Below are 18,525 nucleotides of genomic sequence, written 5' to 3' on the forward strand. Positions count from 1 at the left end.
TATTGCAAAAGACACATCAAATGGCAAAAAATTTTGTCCCCAACTACATATCCATCTCTTTATATATAGTCTAGCTCTATTGTTTTTCAATTCACATCAAAATATAATTTTCGGCTCTCTCCTTTTCTTTATTTTTCTCTCTTGAAATTCCATTATTATCAACACATAAATCATGGATCCTCAAATTGCCAAGCATGTTAAAGATGTCAATGACTTAGTGATCGGTTATTGTGAGCTTGACACGTAGGATTTCGGATTTTATTATAGATAATAGTATAGATTGTTCACATAAATTTGGTTTAACTAAATTGATTTGACTTATCAAAATTATTGGAGTTGATTTCGATTGAATTGATTTATAATGAATTGAACATTATATATTAGAACTATTCGATTGTTTAAGTAATTGACATTAATAACCATCATTGTGCGTATAAAATGGCGAGGTAATGATAATATTGAAATATAGATTTATCATGGTCACGATAAAGAATTAGATAGATTTACTTTGTATGTGAATAGTGCAAAACTCCCATTTTCTAAGAGAGAATATAAACACATAGGGCTTATAGAATAAACATGTAAAGTTGGACGTTAGAACAATAACAGATTAAAAAAAAATTGTTAAGTTCCACCTTGAGTAAATTATCTTAATATGATGCTTTACACGAAAATGTAGACATTTTTATATTATATAAAGGTTGAAAAATTTGCTTAGGTGAATGTAGACAAGGTCATAAAAATCCTATGTGTCAATTAAACACCAATTTTTTGCTCTTAAGGAATAAATAAGTGGCACAATGAAATTCGAATGGGAGAGATTTGAGCAAATCAACCAAGATTATGGTTAATTTGAGTGATTTTAGGTTTAAATTAGGCATTTACTGTCATCAAATCTCTATGTATATAATCAATACTAAATCTTTGCCTTTTTGATTTATTTAATTGATATGGAAAACGTAATTTATGTTAAGGATTTGAAATTCTCAGTCAACTTAAATTTTGGGAATCTCATTAATCCCCAATCAACCTTAATTTTGGATTATCAAAATCATTGCCTTTTTAACGCCTGAAATAATTTTATAAGAGGCAAACAACTTCTAAACTAGGTTCCACCACAAATCTTACACTTAATATCAAATCCTTCGTCTGTTTATTTACATCTCCATGTTCAAATGTGATAGGTTGTGGGTAGTGGGTTTATTTGTTATAGGATTTATTTAATCGAAGGAGTTGCATCATTGGTAAAAATAAAGTGGAGAATTGATGCATGTTCTCTTCGGCATAAAACAGCTGAACTGAACTGAACTGAATAGTGATATGTGAGAGTAAAAGTATTATCGTCCAGAGCTGAACTGAACTGAAAATAAGTTGAGGAGAACAGGTCTGAGTATAAGCAAGCAAGAACTACATGAAATTAGAAAAAAGAATTATTAGCAAGAACTTCTAAAATTTCTTTTTTAGCATCAAAGGAACCTGATATATATATATATATATATATATATATAATATATATATATATATATATATATATATTATTATATATATATATTATATATATATATATTATATATATATATATATATATATATAATATATATATATATATCAAAGTACTTTCTTTATCCATGAAAACTAAGAGACTAAATAGTTGGTATATCAAAGGAAGTAATTTCCAATATGTTTTCTTTTTCTATACACTCATTGCTTTGGAATATGAATTACTTTCATATGAATAACATGAGAAGTAATAACCTGGGTGACACAAAATATAGGGTAAAATGACTCGAAATCGTAAATCATTTGTGTTGTAAATGAATAATTGACAAGCAAGAAATCTTTTCGTAAATTACTATAAAAATCAAAATTTATAATATTATACATAATCGGAGGCCATTGAGTGCCATGAGGTGGTGAGAAGTGATGGTGCATGACGACAAGAAAGAGAGAGATAGAGAGAGATGGAGAGAAGGGGTGATTGGGACTGTTGGAAGGAGGTGTATGGCTGAGTGCCAATATTAGTGTAATACGGGAAGTTAAATCAATGTTATTATGTGACTTCCTTTAAATATGTAATAAAGCAATAAATACTCTCGTGCATTATGCACGGGTCTTAAAACTAGTATATATATTTAAAGAAGAATCCTTCAGGCCACGTGTCGCAAAGTTAGAGATTTGAATCCCACGTGGCATGACGTGGCATGCTCCGTTGATCAGTATTTTTTTGAAGCTCAATTAGGGTGTCCACGTGTCAAGGCAATCAAAGAATATGAAATTCCCTTAATCACGCATATTCCTTCCCTTAATCACGCATATATAATTGATTCAATAATCTATATAATTGACGTCAATTACGGATTTTAATTGATACGTAATCTATATAATTAAGGAAACAGTAGCATTTCCATATCCGATTTATTCCTTCCCTGAATTTATTCTTTCTAATTTTATGTACATCCGATTTTGCCTATCTAATTCATATATATGGTAATGAAATCAAAATATCAATCAAGGATGATTTCCATGTCCATGATTTCCGCTAATTATACACATTTCCATGATCTCTACTAATTATACACATTTCCACTGAATATGTATTGAAGCTTAGTGCATATATTTTGGCATGGAATTGATATAAATAGGGTAAATTGAAATCTATGAATCATTGTAAAAACAACCACAACGCACAATAGAACTGAAATAATGCTCGACCACAGTGGCACGCAGAGAAGCAACAACAACAACAATCCAACTGCAACAGCTATACATTGGAAGCAAACGACGACGGTGTAAGATGAGAGATAAAATTCAGAAGCAGCAAATCAGTAACAGTAGCAATGCAACTGCAGGTAGTCCACGAAGAAGAGGAAAGAGAAAACCCACAAGCACCACATCAGGAGCAGCATAGATTAATGATAGAGTTCATCTAAACATTGGAATTTAGAAGCAAACCACGGTGGTAAAGGAGAGAGGGCATTCAAATAAACTATATTTTTGTACTTAATGTAAAAGTTTTAGCTTTGGAATGCCGAATGCTTATCTTAACATTGTGAATTTATGATGTTTAATACAATGAATATAATTTTTTTTGTCGTGTGATTTGATCGGAGGCATATTCCTATATGTGATTAATACACATTCTATTGAAATATTCAAGCTAGAGATAAGATCATTACGATGTCCCATGTGATCAACTCACTGCACCAAGAATTAGTTGCCAGAGGTATCGTGATTCAACGTACCCGATACATGGAGCCATAGCCCATACCTGTGTTATAAAGAGTGGTTTTTTAACTGAGTTTTTGATATTAAGAGTGCTTTGTAAATCCTGTTATTAAAGGAGGATATGTAGATTGAAGCTTTAGGTTGTTGAGCTAGCTTGTGGAAAGGTGAATGACAGAAGCTTGAATGATGATTCCAAGTTCTCAGAAGTGTTTACCCAAGCCCGATCCCGATCCCGGCACAAGAAGCAACTCAAAGACGAAGCGTGTGCTCCACATAAATGTGCACTTTATTTGAAATGAACATGATCATTGTCCATATTCAATATATATAACATATCTATGAGGAAAATAAGATGTTCTTTTATAGCTCAAATTCATATATGTTCAGTTTAAAAGAGGAGCGTTTTCAATTCCAAGAAGCAGAAGTAAAGGAACATGAAACAGAAGAAGCTCAATTGCCTGATTGACATATACAACTAGGAACTTTGCCAACTTGTATAAAGATAATCTCGGCTATGTTTTGGCATCTAAAAATAACAATTCTGTCAATTGCATTATTTCTAAACATCCGTTTATATATGGAATATGCGTGTTGCATTATTTTTCTCATTTCCCCTTTTCCAACTAAATCCAAGGGATTTAAGGTGGTAAATAAATTTACCCCATTTTAATTTTTAGTGGCATGTTCATCTTCTACATGAGGGTGGTTGAGTAGCATGTTCTGTGCTACACACTGACGAAGAGTCTTCATAGGAGTAACCAACTTTTCATATTCACACAACTTTTCATAATTCATAGTGCATTTAGTGAGAATGCACTTAAAAGTTTTAGGATTTATATCCTTTAGATGCAATTTAAGATGTGTCTACTCTACGGGCATATCACTTCTTTTAAAAAGTTGAATCACTAGATATATTCTTTTTTCTTAAGTCGGGAAAATAATCACAACATACTCTTAAGATGTGTGTCTATTTGTAGCAATAGTGGAGTTTAAGACACCATGAAAGCATGTCAGCTAGGGCCAACATTCTCAAAAATTTCATACATATCGTATTGCTGGTATTACGACCCAGCTGAAAAGCATGTGAAACAAAAGCAAGTCAAACTGCAGACCAAAAGAAGCAGCTAAACCAACTATACAGAGTACCACAGAGGCAGTATACCCAGTAGTTATAATTACCCTAAAGATATAGAGCCTGTATGACAATGTTTGCTACACAATTTTTTTTTTACCACTGGAGGTGAGAAGATGAAGTGTCAAACAAATCTTTCAATTTTGTCTCCCATGGAGGTTACTAATTTTCAATGAAGAGAAGATGAGATGAAGAGAGAGATAGATGAAGGTTTGGTTATTTTGTTGCATGAATCATTAATGTATCTAATATCATATTGTAAATGGTTATAGTATAATGAATGCAAATTTCACATTCTTTTTGGATTGGTGAATAATGTGTAGTATTAGTCGAAGAATCCATTGACAAGTTGTATGAATGATTTTGATTTTTTTAACTTTATTGACATGTGTATATAAATGTATAATATTATATTCTAAATATTTTAACTCAATAGCAAATTAGCAATGATTAAATACCATTATAATACTTTAAGTTCATGGATTTTAATACTTCAATAGCAATCATATTAGTATATTAAACTTCACATAAAATCATTTCAATTTTGAATCGTTAGTGTAGGATGAGTAGTTATTTTAGGTAACGAGACAAGTACAATACTACAATATCCAATTCATTTAAGGAAACTACCATAATTAAGTTTTTTATACTTTTTGGGCAGTGGGATAAAAAAAATCAAATTACAATATCTATGTACAATATGAAAATGAAAACGGTTTATGTTATAATCAGAAAATTAACGAATTAGAAGTTTTAGAAATGGTATATGTCAGTTGAAACCAAGTATATAAAAAAAAAATACCCTGCTTAACGATTTTGACAAAAACCATTTTGATTTATAATATTAGTCACATAATAGAAATGCACTTTAACAATATTATAGAAAAGACTTGAACAATTTAGGTAATAATATAGCACCATCATAAAAAGTTCGTTAAAAATCATATTAATCCTAAAATAAAAGTTAAAAAATGATAGTACATCCATCTTTGTAAGAAGTTAAATAAAATGTTGAAATATCATTAATATTTGGCCAAAGATATATTGATTTGAGAAGAATTTTTTTTTTCCGATTTCTCTAATTAACTTTGTTTGTTGTTTTTTAATTAAAAGAAAGTTTCAAACAAAAAACATTTCTAATTATAATGTGAGTATTATTTTGTAGAACTAGGAAATGGAACATCCCTCTTTTAGTGATCTAAATTACATTAGAAACCATATATGTTTACATTCAGAAGTAGTCTTTGTTTTTGCCAATAATATCAATTAGTATTATACAAGTATTAGCTAAATTAAGTACATATGAATCATTTACTTGCTCCACACAAACAAAAACATCAAGGGATGAAAATAAATCAATTGATAAAATGGAAAAGTTTTAGATCACAACACAAAATCGAAATTTATCCTGAATAATAACACTCTTAAAATTTAAAACTTGAACTTTCATTTACTGCTTTATAGCATACTCTAACAATATTACAAAAAGAGTCATATATAATGAGCATCACTATACAAATTTACATAAAAATCATATTACAATCATCTTTTTTGGAAAGTGAAATAAAATTTTGAAATAATATCATTAGCTGGCTTAACACCAAAATAAGAAATTCTTTTGCTCCAACACTATGTCATTCAATCTTTTATACGAACCAAAATTTGGACCCCAAATTGTGCAATAATTATTTTTCTTAGCACTGAAACGGGAATTTCTTCTTTTAGACGCCATTGTAGGAAATCGTTCTATAAGTATACTCCCTCCATTCTTGAATAATTGTCATGTAAGTTTGGACACCATATTAAGAGTATATAGTAGGGGTGTAGGTATTGTTGACAAATAGTGTACAAGTATAAACAAAAAATTGATTGAGTAAGAAAAAGAACAGTGTGAGGGCTCCACATCACATGAATATGAGAAGAATGTGTGAGAGAATGTAATTAGTGGAGGGATTTATATCAGATGGGTTTGGAGGAGTATATCATTTAATTAAGGTAAAAAGATAATTATTTATGAATGCGTGAAAATTTGATGACCAAGAGTCTGTGCAAACATATTATCACATAATGTTACTAATAGGATGAAAATATAACTGTAAGAATGAATGTTAAACATTTGCATATAGTTACAAAATATCAAGATACGTGAAATAAGCAACATATTTGGTGCTTTCTAACAAATAGAAAAAAAACATAGTAACTGAAATCTATAACTGGAGAACAAAATGAATAAAAAAGGAAAAATAACATAATACAAGATGACAAAAAAACATAATGTAACAAAGTCAAAAGTTGCTTTAAATAGAAGGATCCTTTCCACCATAAAAGTGTAAATACTATTAAGAGAAAAGATTATGAAAGGTGATAGGATTACTCTAAAGCAAATGGAGTATTAAAAATTAATTCATATTAATTTTGAACGTGACGTACAATGATACAAGACTATAAAAAGGTATATAACGTTAATAATATGATGAGACTTTGTGACAAGTCATTGAAGATTATCATTTTTGTGCAATCACTCCCTTAATTAAATTGTACGATCGACCAAAATTTTCTAAATAAATAACGTTTGAAGAAATTCCCCGTGCAAGTAGTGGTTGCCCGGTGGGTGACCTGGTGCATTGCAATGATGATGCAAGATTATAAGAGAAGAGAGGGTGAGTAGGCTGGGAAAGCGGGAGTGAAAGTGGTTGCATGATAGAGTGCAAGTAGTGATGCGAATTGTGATTTTGTATGAGCTTCTAAGTGAAGCAATGGACACATCGACGACTTTCTCAGTAAACCTTTTTAAAGAAAAACTGTTGGTCACGTGTCCCACCATAATATTAGATACGTTAGTTACTGAACATATGGGTCGTAAGCCAATTTAATATATTCTTAATACACGATATGATTATAAAAAGGTTGCTTGGAATTTCAGGAATATAATGACGTATTATATAAAGAAAATAATATGATGAGACTTTTGTGATAGGTCATTGATGATTCCCATTTGTGTGCAATCACTCCCTTAATTTATACAATATGCCAAAATATTCTATAAGATAACATCTGATGAAGTTCCCAACGGCAAGCAGTGGTAGTCTGGTTGGTGGTGGCCAGTGGGTGGCCTGGTATAGTGCAGGCGTGCAGCAGTGGTGCAAGACAACAAGAAAGAGGGGGAGAGCATGACTGTAGAATGTAGGAGTGGAAGTGGTTGCATGATTGAGTGTTAGTAGTGGTGCGAATTAAAATTTTATTTGAATGGGCAAAGCAAAGAAATTTCCAGTCAGATTTTCTAAAATATTGTTGCTCACATGTTCCACCATAACATTAAATATATGACTATAATAACTTTAAATCATAAGTTAATATTCAGACCATGATTTAGGAGAAACATATTAAAATTTTAAATTTATAAAATAAAAAATTCCTGTGCAATTTGCACACCTAATGAAATAGTTGAGAAGGTAAATGATCATGTGTTGTCTACAATTCCAGATGATGAGAAAATGTACTTGAGTTGTGATGCAATTAGTAAAGATGAAGGGAACTTAGGGGCTCATGAAATATATTCTACTGAATTCCTAAACAAAATAAAGTGTTCGGGACTGCCAAATCATAGTATTAAGTTAAAAGTTGGTGCGCCGGTCATGTTGCTTCGTAATATTGATCAGACATAATCTGGATTGTGTAATGGCACGAGACTGGTAGTCAAGCATTTAGGCAATCAAGTGATTGAAGCTACCGTCATTTCAGGGAGTAATGTTGGTGGCAAGGTATTCATCCCACGAATGACACTAACACCGTCTGACTTAACAAAATTTCCTATCAGATTTCAAAGACGGCAATTTCCTTTAACGATGTGTTTTACCATTACTATAAACAAAAGTCAAGGACAATCATTGTCGCACGTCGGGTACGGTTGTATTTACCAAGGCCTGTTTCCAGTCATGATCAGCTATATGTCGCTATTTCTCGAGTCACGAGCAAAAAAAGACTTAAAATTCTTATTTGAGATAAAAAGAATAATGTGCAAAACAACTACAAATGTTGTTTATAAGGAACTGTTCTAAAACGTATAACTTCATACACATTTTTGTAATTTTTGTTATTATAACTTTTACTTATTGTTTCATTAGAAAATTTGTTGTCTATTATTCGTTTCATTGGAAATTTTTTCTTATTAAGCAAATCCCTTCCCGTGCATTTTTGCACATGTCAATAAACTATATATTTGGTATTTTCTAGAGAATCATTTAAAGGGAGCCTGAGTATGTCAAGGAAAGGGGAGTAATATGGTATTTATACCCCGTATGACACTCATTCTATCAAATGGAACAAAATTTCCCTTGAATTGTGTTTAGCAATGACTATAAATAAAAGTCAAAGATATCCCTATCACATATGGGTTTGTATCTTCCAAGTTCGATTTTCAGCCATAGCCAATTTCATGTCGTCATTTCTAAAATCACGGGTAGAAAGTGTATAATAATACTGATTTGTGAGAAAGAACCTGATATGTCTAATATTACAGCTAATGACATATATAAATAAGTCTTCTACAACCTAAGAGTGTCATGTATTTGCAAGACAACTTCATAATCTTACACCTTTTAAAAGTAGGAGTTCTCAACACTATTCCTTTCAATAGTGTTATGGGTGACAAAAGGTTGAAATTTACTATTCATTTCAAAAACATGTGCTGCTCACATGTTCTCACTCCCATTTCACTGCACGCTTCATTCACGTGATGGAATGCTTCCTTCTCCTCCTCAATCTCGCAGCTCCTTAGTTGGTCTCAAAATTCAATCCATTTCTGCACTTGCTCTTCCTCTCTCCTTTTTTTGCGATCTCATCTTTTCTCTCTCCTCTTCTACGCCTGCAATCAGATCTTCTTCCCCTGTAATCAGATCTTCTTCCCCATATGAAGGCTAATTTCACAAGCAAGCATCATCTAAGGTATGAGTTGTTTATTTTTTTTTATTTTTTTTCTGATTTTCGTTCATATGGGAAAACCTAGAAATGGATCTCTTATCTAGCTTCTTCATGTTTTGGTTTGTTTAAGTTTGATGTGCGTTTTGCAATTATTTTTTGTTCACTTCTTGATTTGATTTTGGGTTCCTCATATTTATGAATCTTTTAGATCTATTGTATGTTTTTCTGAAATCGAGTGGAAAATTATGTCAAACTTGGATCAACAAAGCATGAACTGATTGAATTTCACCCTTTTGAGTGAATTGTGATTGAATTTTGAGTGAATTTTGATTGAATTTTGGGACGACCAATCTGAAATTGATTACTTTTACTGTTGATGTGAAATTAGGGTTTCGGATTTTTTTTGCAGAGAACTGTGTATCCTCTTGATTTCTTCATCTTCGTTTGAGGTATTGATTGAATTTTACTGCTTAGTGTTCTCTCTCTTTATATATTTACCCCTGCCAAGCTCACCATGATTACATCAGGTGTTGTCGTCATCCTCCATTACGGCTTCGCAACAGCAGCAACAACAGCAACATTTCAACGACAACAACAACATTAGAGATAAGTTAGTGTTTAATGCTTGACTTTTTTTATCTAAATTTTGGATTTTGGGATTTTTTTAGTTGTATTTCCTAGCTGAGGAATCGCTGTTGTATTCTCTTTCTCTGGTTTTTTTTGCCATTGCTATGGAGTTTTCTGTTTCTTTAGGTGAAATGCTCTTGAAAACAAGGAGCTTGTTTATCGAAAGTTACTGGTATTGGATTAGTGGTGGTGCATTACTATGATTTTGGTGATTTGTTTTGGGGTTTTAAAGCTAAAAAATTGTGATGAGGAACACAGGAGGAAGAAGAAGAGAAGTTGGATGGTGGTTGTGGTGGCGCCAGGGAGGAGACCGAAGGAAGCAGGAAGAAGGAAGAAGAATGGAGGAGGACAGGGAGAGCTATTGTAAGTTATTCTTCATCTTAGACATTTTTTTTCGCTATGTTCAGATGCTTTTTATTGCTAAATTATTGAAAATGTGACAAAAAATTGGAGTAAATGTTTGAAAATCAGATGATTTTTATTGCTAAATTATTGAAAATGTGACAACTAATGGTTTCATACTGGGTATGTGATTTTTTCTTTTTGCACTTTATATTTAAAGGTCACATGTTTGATTGGCGAAATCTTACTATGAATGGAGTTGGCTCACCTATCCATGAATTTCAGTTCCATGAATTCCACCCTAAACTACTCCCTAAACTAATCCACAAATTTGAGTTTCCTCTTGGTATGTTTATTTGTATCTGAATTCCAGTTCACATTTCAATTTCGTGTGGCTCTTTTCTTTTGAATGAACTTGATTAGAAGTTCGCAAACCAAACCCACCTTCGCTCCAATCTCTCTCTCCGTTCAGGTATTCTTCTTTCATTTATAGGTTGGATAATTGTGGTGAGCTTCTTTTGTTTATCTCATTGATATTTTGGACTTGGACCATGAAACAACAGCTTACAGTTTTGTTGCCATCTTTGTTGAATTTTGATAAAAACAAGCTTTAGAGTTGTGTTATTTATGAAATTATTGTTGGTTTTTTCTGCTTTGGTGATTTCGGGCCTTTTCTCAAAGCATGGAATTGAACTTGTGTGTGTTGGGGCTCTTCTGCTTGCAAGATTAGTGACAACTGAAAAGGTGCATGTTTGTATTACACATATTTGATACGTGAAGGAGTATGGTTAAGTTTATAAGTATATCGTGATTGTTTAGCTGGTGCAGTCATGAGTCCTACCTTTCTTTTCTCCCCAAGAATTCAAGATCGAAACTAACTGGTTTTTAGGGCTTCATGCTGCCTCACGTGCTTTACTCACGATATTATATGATAGAATGGAGGAATTTGTTTCCATCCATGCTGAAAAAATAGTGATCAAGTTTACTAATCTGATAAGCTTTTGTTTCCAAGCTTTGTTTCCCCCTCTTTTTTTTTTATCCCTTTTCCTGTTTCGCTGTCTAATTTTTCTCTCCTTCTGGATATGTCTTTGTACAGATGCTTTCATCCAAGGACATGAGTTTTGTGGGCTACACTTACTGTTTCCACCGATTTCTTCTTAGAATTTTGCTCTGATATATCTCACAACCAAAAAACTTTGGCAGTATACACATAAACAACCCTTTTAATTGAAGAAAGTGGTTAGGTTTAGCCGTTTAGTCCTCATTTCATCATCTTCATTCGTCTCTTCTTCTAAACACTCTTTTCTTTGGTTGATTACACCTTTTTTTGGGTCATGTGTCTTCACTCATTGATTAAATTGCACTAAAACACACTCTTTTTCACACTTTTTGCAACATTTGGTCCTCTTAAAACCAAAAGATTGAGAATTTTATTTTAAAGGTTCAAATTTTCTCCCAACTTGAAGCTTTTGAAGTGGAAATTTGGACTTTCTGTAATCTGGGTTTTTAAATTTTGGAGGTGGGGTTTTTAATTTTGGAACTTATAATGCTTGTTTTAGGAGGTGGGTCTTGTGGTTTCTTCTGTTTGATGGGTTTTTTGCCTTGCAATTAAATTTCTAGAAGAGAAGAATATTCTGTTCCAATGGCTTGATAATTGGTGGGTAATTCAGACCTTTTTCTTGACATTTTTTTGATCTTTATTTTTTAGAATTTTGATTCAGTTGGTAATTGCATGATGTTGGTATGTACAGGGCCTGAAGAATTTTCAATCATTTTGGGGAGGGTTTGCTGATGAATGAGACATGGATAAAATTATTCAACATCCTTTGGTAAGTTGGCCTGCCTGCAAATTTTCTCAGCAATTAATTATGTGTTGATGATGTTTGTTATGTTTCTGTTTATGGGTTTTGCTGGTGACTTTTCAAGTTGCTATTTTTGTTCAAATGTCAGAAAGTTTCAACCTTTCATTGCTATAGATAAAGAGTTTGAAAGTTGATATTTTAATAATTTACTCCGATACAAATCGAATAACATCTTACATAATTCCTCCGTTCTAAATTAATTGCAACACTTTGACCAAAGATTTGAGAACTTTTTAGTCAAAGTGTTGCAAGTAATATGGGATCAAAGGAAGTAATTAACATTTATTTTTACATGTTAGTATAAGAATATGGTTAAAGTGCGGTATGTAAATAGTGTCAGAAGTCAAGTCAGACGACCTACAACAATACATAGTATTGAGAAAGGAGTAATAATGTTGGTTCACTTTGAATTTTATTTATTTATTTTTATTTGGTTGGGGTGGGGTGGGGTTGAGGAAGGGGAGGGTGGACATTCTTAGTTCTTACCAAGTCAACAAGTTAGAAATTGTAGTTACGTGGGAAGAAATAAACCTTAACTAGACTTGGTGTAGTTTCATTATTGATGCCATTTGAGTGAAGAAAGGGATATCTTGAGCTTAATTGTTTGATTTCGATGGTCAAGGCAAGCTGGCATGTTCTTGTATATGTTCTTGAGCTTCAAATTTAAAAGTGGTAGGTCATTGCTTCCCTTCTTGTGTTAAGCAACAGTTATTAGTTTTGTAAGTGGCTTGCCTTTAATCATACGGGCAAATGGAACTTGGCACGAATCACTCCCTAAAAAGACTTCCAAAGATGATTTCATACTGGCACAAGTTAATTTCTAAAAAGACTCGCAAATAATTACATACAAATATCTGCAAATCGAATCTAACTTGACAATTATGAATTCTGCCAACCCCCCATCCCCCCCCCCAAAAAAAAAAAACCGTTAGGATGTTGTGTACATTGTGTGGATTGCTTGGTGGTCTCATTGTACCCTTGTTTATGGAATTTAATTGGGGAATCATGCTATCTGAACTTTGCATTTAACCCTTGATGCATGTTTCACCTTCAAAAAATGGATGTTTTCAGTCGAGGATGGTGGTGAAATCTTAGTTTATTCTAAATTGTCATTCTTTCATAGCATGTTGTTGATGGCCTTTTCATTGTTGCTTGTAGATTTATAAGGAGGTTTCCTGATTATGAGATCTTGAAGTTCAATTTAAAAACATATTTTCTCACACTATGTTTTTTTTTCCTGGCCTGAAATCTTACCGTTATCTTAAATTTGTCGTTCTTTTATAGCATGTTGTTGATGGCCTTTCCATTGTGGTTTTCACACCATTTTTTTTTCCTAGCTTGAAATCTTACAGTTACTTAAAATTGTCATTCTTTCATAGCATGTTGTTGATGGCCTTTCCATTGTGGCTTGTAGATTTATAAGGAGGTTTTCTGATAATGAGATCTTGAAGTTCAGCTAAAAAACATATCTAGATATCTTCCCAGAGCATTTTTTTGCTGCTGCCTCTGAAATATGATTTAACTATTGTTCAGCTGGCTTGTGTTATGTGACTTTAGTGTTTTGGAGCCATGGTGATTAGTTTGGCTTGGTTTCTGCTAAGTTGTATGTAATATTAGGATCTTATCTTTTTCTTTTTTGCTGCTTATTATCCTGTGAATCTATTGGTAGATTAGAATTTCTACAAAAACTGATTTTTTTTTTTTTTGGTTTCTCCGATAGGATTCCAGTTGATTCTCATTAATCAGTTCTTACGAGTTTGCAAGCCAATCCCACCATAAAATGATGAAAGAGGGTAACTAAAATTACAATGAGGACGAATATATACCTGCCACTAACCAATTTGATTTCACGCAATGAAAATCTAGAGTAGAACACATTCACCTCCTAAGATGTCTAATAGAACTTAATAAGTAATAGCACGATCTGCCCATTATCTTTGTTGACCTGAAAAGGTATTCAATGAAGTTCCTCGAGAAATCATATGGAGGTGCTTAAAGGCAAACGGTTACCTAAGAAAATACTAGGGTGAGGTCACCATGAGAAGCAATAGAGCCTTTCTCTATTGGTATAATGATAATTAGTTACATCACAAACCATCAACAACTCCTATTTTATTTCTACTTCCTCCAACAAATATTAAGGCTAGAATGTAGGTGGGGCATACGATTTATAAATGGATAGTGGGGCATGTGGCATTCCTAAGGAAAGTGAGGAAAAAAGCATCATTTGTGTTGAGGAATGAAATAGGTGTGCAGTGTGCTCTACCCCCAAAAAAAAGTGAAGAACAACTAGGGACATCCAAGGGCCATATGGAAGGAGGGAGTAGTCAGTACGAATAAGTTCATAGTAAATACTGCGGGAACTACCATTTGTTTGTGGATGACATTTTTCTACTAGAGTACTAGACAAAGAGACGTCCATGACAAGTTAGAACATTGGAGGTATTTGGGAGTCTAAGTCTAAGAGTTCCAAATTGAGAAGGACTAAGATATAGCATACAACTGCTCATTTAAGCAGCACAAGGGGGTCTAGGTCCTAAAACTTGGGGTTGCACACACATTTTGTACTAGAGGAGTATAAAGTATACGGGGTCCAGTATTCATAGTAATGGAGAGCTGGAGGATGTCATACAATCTCAATGTTAATTGAACGAAATGAAAGAGCACTTCAGGAATTTTGTGTGATGAAACTTGCAACTAAACTTGAGGGTAAGTTCTATCAAGTAGAACCATGTATAAGTTCATAGACTCGTAATTGGAAAATCGTAAGGGCTTGTATCCACTTTCAGCATTGATACTATATAACCATTTCACACTATACAACCATTTCATAGATAAATGCGAATAATGTTCCTGATATTTAGCAGCTTGTAGACAATTAGTATTAGAAACCAAAACAATAAACTCAGTTTGATAAAGATATGTAGTAAAACATGCAAAGAGCAATCATGCTACAAAATCTATTAATCAAATGAACAAAAGTTGAGACAAGAAACAATACATGTGTAGCGAATTAGCAGTTAAGTGCACTTCTTTTGCTTCCATTACCCCTCAATTTCTCTTTTTAAATGTCTCAAAAAGTTCACCCTGATTGATAAAAGCTGATGAAACATTGAGGTCAAACGTGAGCTACATATTTAAAGCTTGCTTGAGACCGTTATCTCTACCTTGCGGAAGAAAGAATAAGTGCAAGCAATATGACAGACTATATAGTGTCAAGACAAAAAAAACCTAAGGTAAAACCGTATGAGTGGAAGCAGATCATGAGTTTGCCTTAAAACTAAAAAAGAAACGCTAAAAATCATGGAAGGTCATGAGTAATTGTACATGCCTACCATAAAGTGTCCTAGGATGACAATTAACATACATTAATTTTCTGTTAATTGCTTTGAATTTTTTCTTTTCTATTGGATTAATATAAGGAACTATGTTTAGCAAGCCTAAAAAGGCAAATAATCTTTATTGGCTTGTATATATGTTTTTATGTATTGTTGTCCCTTCTTTCGGAGCCATTTATCATCTAAACTGCACAATTTCTTTCTTCTCCCTTCTCCTTCGTCTGTGGTGGTACAACTTACACATATCTATTTTTTTTCCATATGCTTTTATGCTCCCCTTTGCCTGTTGTCCCTCACTCCTCTACTATTTTCTTAAACCCTCCAGAAGATTACAAAATATGTAGTGCAAGCTCCTTTCTCTAAGCAAGAGGTTATTTTTTCTCTCTGTGAATCTTTTTTTTTTTTCATGTAGGGGTCGAAATTACCAGTTCGATTTTACGATTGTCTGAAATTTTGGATTGAAATCATGTAACCCTACTTCTTAATTTTTCCTTATAGCTACTCTGAATATGGTAATTGTTTAGCTTAGGATTTTCTTTGGAGTTTAGTTGCCGCAGTTAGGATTGTTATTATTTTGTTACTGGTTGCTATACTTCATGTCACACCTAATGATTTTTTCAATGCATACCAGGTCCTTGCACCGTTTTGATCATCCAAGCATTTTGGATATAAGTGAAACACAATGAGTCTTTAGATATACAATATTCTCAACCTGTCTTGATTTATTAGTCTATTTACTTATATTCATTTCTAAATTTACTATATCAAGGAGTTCTTGTAAATTTAGCTGTGTGGTATTTTATGAAAGTAGAACTTCATTCCCTCTTTATGCCATAGTGCTAAGTTGTTGCTTTTAACAAACAAGAAGCTTTTTTCCCATTTCTTTAAACTTACTTTTTATTTGTTTCAACTTTATAATTCATACAAAATAATTTAGTTTTTATTTGGGGTTGTAGTATTTATTATGCTCTCTTTGTTCCTCTGACTTAGTGATGTTGGTTGTAGACAGGTTTCATAATCTCTATCCTCCTCACATAGAAGTTAGCTCGGATAATCATGATGTCTTAGTTTAGCGTTTTCCAAAACTTTGTAGTATGTTTTGGCAATTACTGTTGATTGAGGTAGATATCTCTTATCTATCATCATTTAGGCTTATATGTATCCATGTTTGCTTCTTTGCTTTCTATTTTTGTTCAGCAGGCCTTTTTTTTGTCTTATCTTTGCTCGGTTCTTGCTTACAATGTGGTTTGCTCTATACTATTTTAGACAATGAAATTGTTTAAAGCGGTTGTCATTGTTTGATTTGTGTTATGATATGATGATTAGTAGGTTAAAATATATAATATTTTTGTTGGCGAGGTTCAGCCTTATCGAGGAAGGGAAAATTGGTTTAACCTTGGGAATAGCGGGCTTTATAGAAGAAATTGAGGGAAGAAACATGCACTTTTTTTTGCTCAAATTAGAATAATAATTAGAGAAGGATATTTGTGGGTACTTGGATTTGGGATGCATTTCTTTGTGTAATTTTATCTTTGACTTCTCCTAATAGACTGAATTACTCTGACCCCATTAGTGGGTATGTCGAAGGTGAGTTTTAGCGTAGCCGGTAGCATTTGTTGTTTATATGACCGCAATAATTGTAGTTATAATTGACTCACCTCCTATGATGTTTATGACATCGATTCTCAAATATGTGGAGTGACTAATCTTATTTTGAGTTTCTGAAAAATCAAGTGTTTGTTTTTTTAGAGATAGTGCATCACTGTATCTTCTTCATTCAAAACTTGAGTTCTTACAACTCAATTGGTATATGCTTCTCACATTTCTATTTTTGTGAATTGAAATCAAATTGTGCAGTGAAGTTGCTCCTCGATAATTGCTGTGAGATGAGCCAATGATAACAAACAAAGAATCCAAGCTGGCAGGGTATTTGAAACTCTTCTTATGTCTTAGAAACGGTGCCTTTATAACGTTTTTATCGATTTTTTCGCCCTTGTTAGTAAAACATCTTGAGTTAGCCATGTATTTAGGTCTCTATTTTGCAATCATAAATACTAGATAGAAGTTGCATAGTGCTAGAAATTTCAAGGAGTTTTTTTTTTTTTACATTTAAAATATTACTTTAGTTAACATTGTAGTGATACCCGGCAAAGCTTTTGTGATGCAATGGGTTCCATGTAAACTAGAGATGAGATTTAGCCAGTTGTCTTTGATAAAAGTTGCACCAAGTGAGGGTCATATTACATAAGATAGCTGAGTACATCAAAAATGTCTGCTTCAAGGTCCAGCTTCAAGGTCCAGCTTTTGCATGCATGTCAAGAGAGAGGCTAACACGATGGCTCACATGCTGGCTAAATACGGAATGGAAATGGAGGAGAATTCGAAAATTCATGTTCTTGTTCCGGATTAGGTTTAAGGAGGCAATGAAGAGGGATTTGTTGGGTGTAACTATTTTAGAGGCTTAGGGTGGGGACGGGTTTCCATTTCGGATGTGATATGATGTTCCCAGTTGTCTGAGTGCAAGTGTGTGGGTATTGGTAGTATGACGAAACTGTTAAGTTGTAAGAATGCTTATGTTCAATTAATTTACAGCTCTGCAATTAAAAAAGTGTGTTAATAGTAGACTAGCAGATGTTTCCAATGAAAAGCGTGTTGCTGGAAAGGAATTGTTTTTGTGGGTGTGTGAGTATATACTATCTTGACTAGGAAATTTATTACATACTCATTTTTTTCTTTCAAGATGAACTCAATTTTTTCAACAAAGTTGTACAAGAATTCAAGACCCTCCAGGCCATACTCCTCATACAAGCGTGCCAAAATTTTCACTTAACAACATACACATCTTAGAAATTACCATTTCACTTGATTAGTTACTTCAAGTCCAACAAGAATTTCAGTTAGTTTCGGTCTGAACAATAATAATTTGTCTAAAATCAAGCAAGATTGACTGGTTCATGCTCTTCCTCATTTGGTTAAATAAAGAATGATTATTCATGCAAATTAAATAAACTTTCTCCATTTTGTGGAAAATATAATATTTCTCAAAAGTGCAACATGTCTATAGATTTCTAATTAAACA

General features: G+C 32.9%; 1 long non-coding RNA gene across 1 annotated transcript; it reads left to right on the forward strand.

Annotated features, from left to right (window-relative positions):
* The first annotated feature begins 9,019 nt into the window (after nt 1-9,019).
* On the forward strand, nt 9,020-18,265 carry LOC125495457 (uncharacterized). The gene is made up of 4 exons (XR_007272184.2): nt 9,020-9,726; nt 9,805-11,903; nt 11,998-12,075; nt 17,304-18,265. It is a non-coding gene; the product is annotated as an uncharacterized LOC125495457 (long non-coding RNA).
* The last annotated feature ends 260 nt before the right edge of the window (nt 18,266-18,525 follow it).

Source organism: Beta vulgaris, chromosome 3 (assembly GCF_026745355.1).
Source record: "Beta vulgaris subsp. vulgaris cultivar EL10 chromosome 3, EL10.2, whole genome shotgun sequence".
NCBI classification, from domain to species: Eukaryota; Viridiplantae; Streptophyta; class Magnoliopsida; order Caryophyllales; family Amaranthaceae; genus Beta; species Beta vulgaris.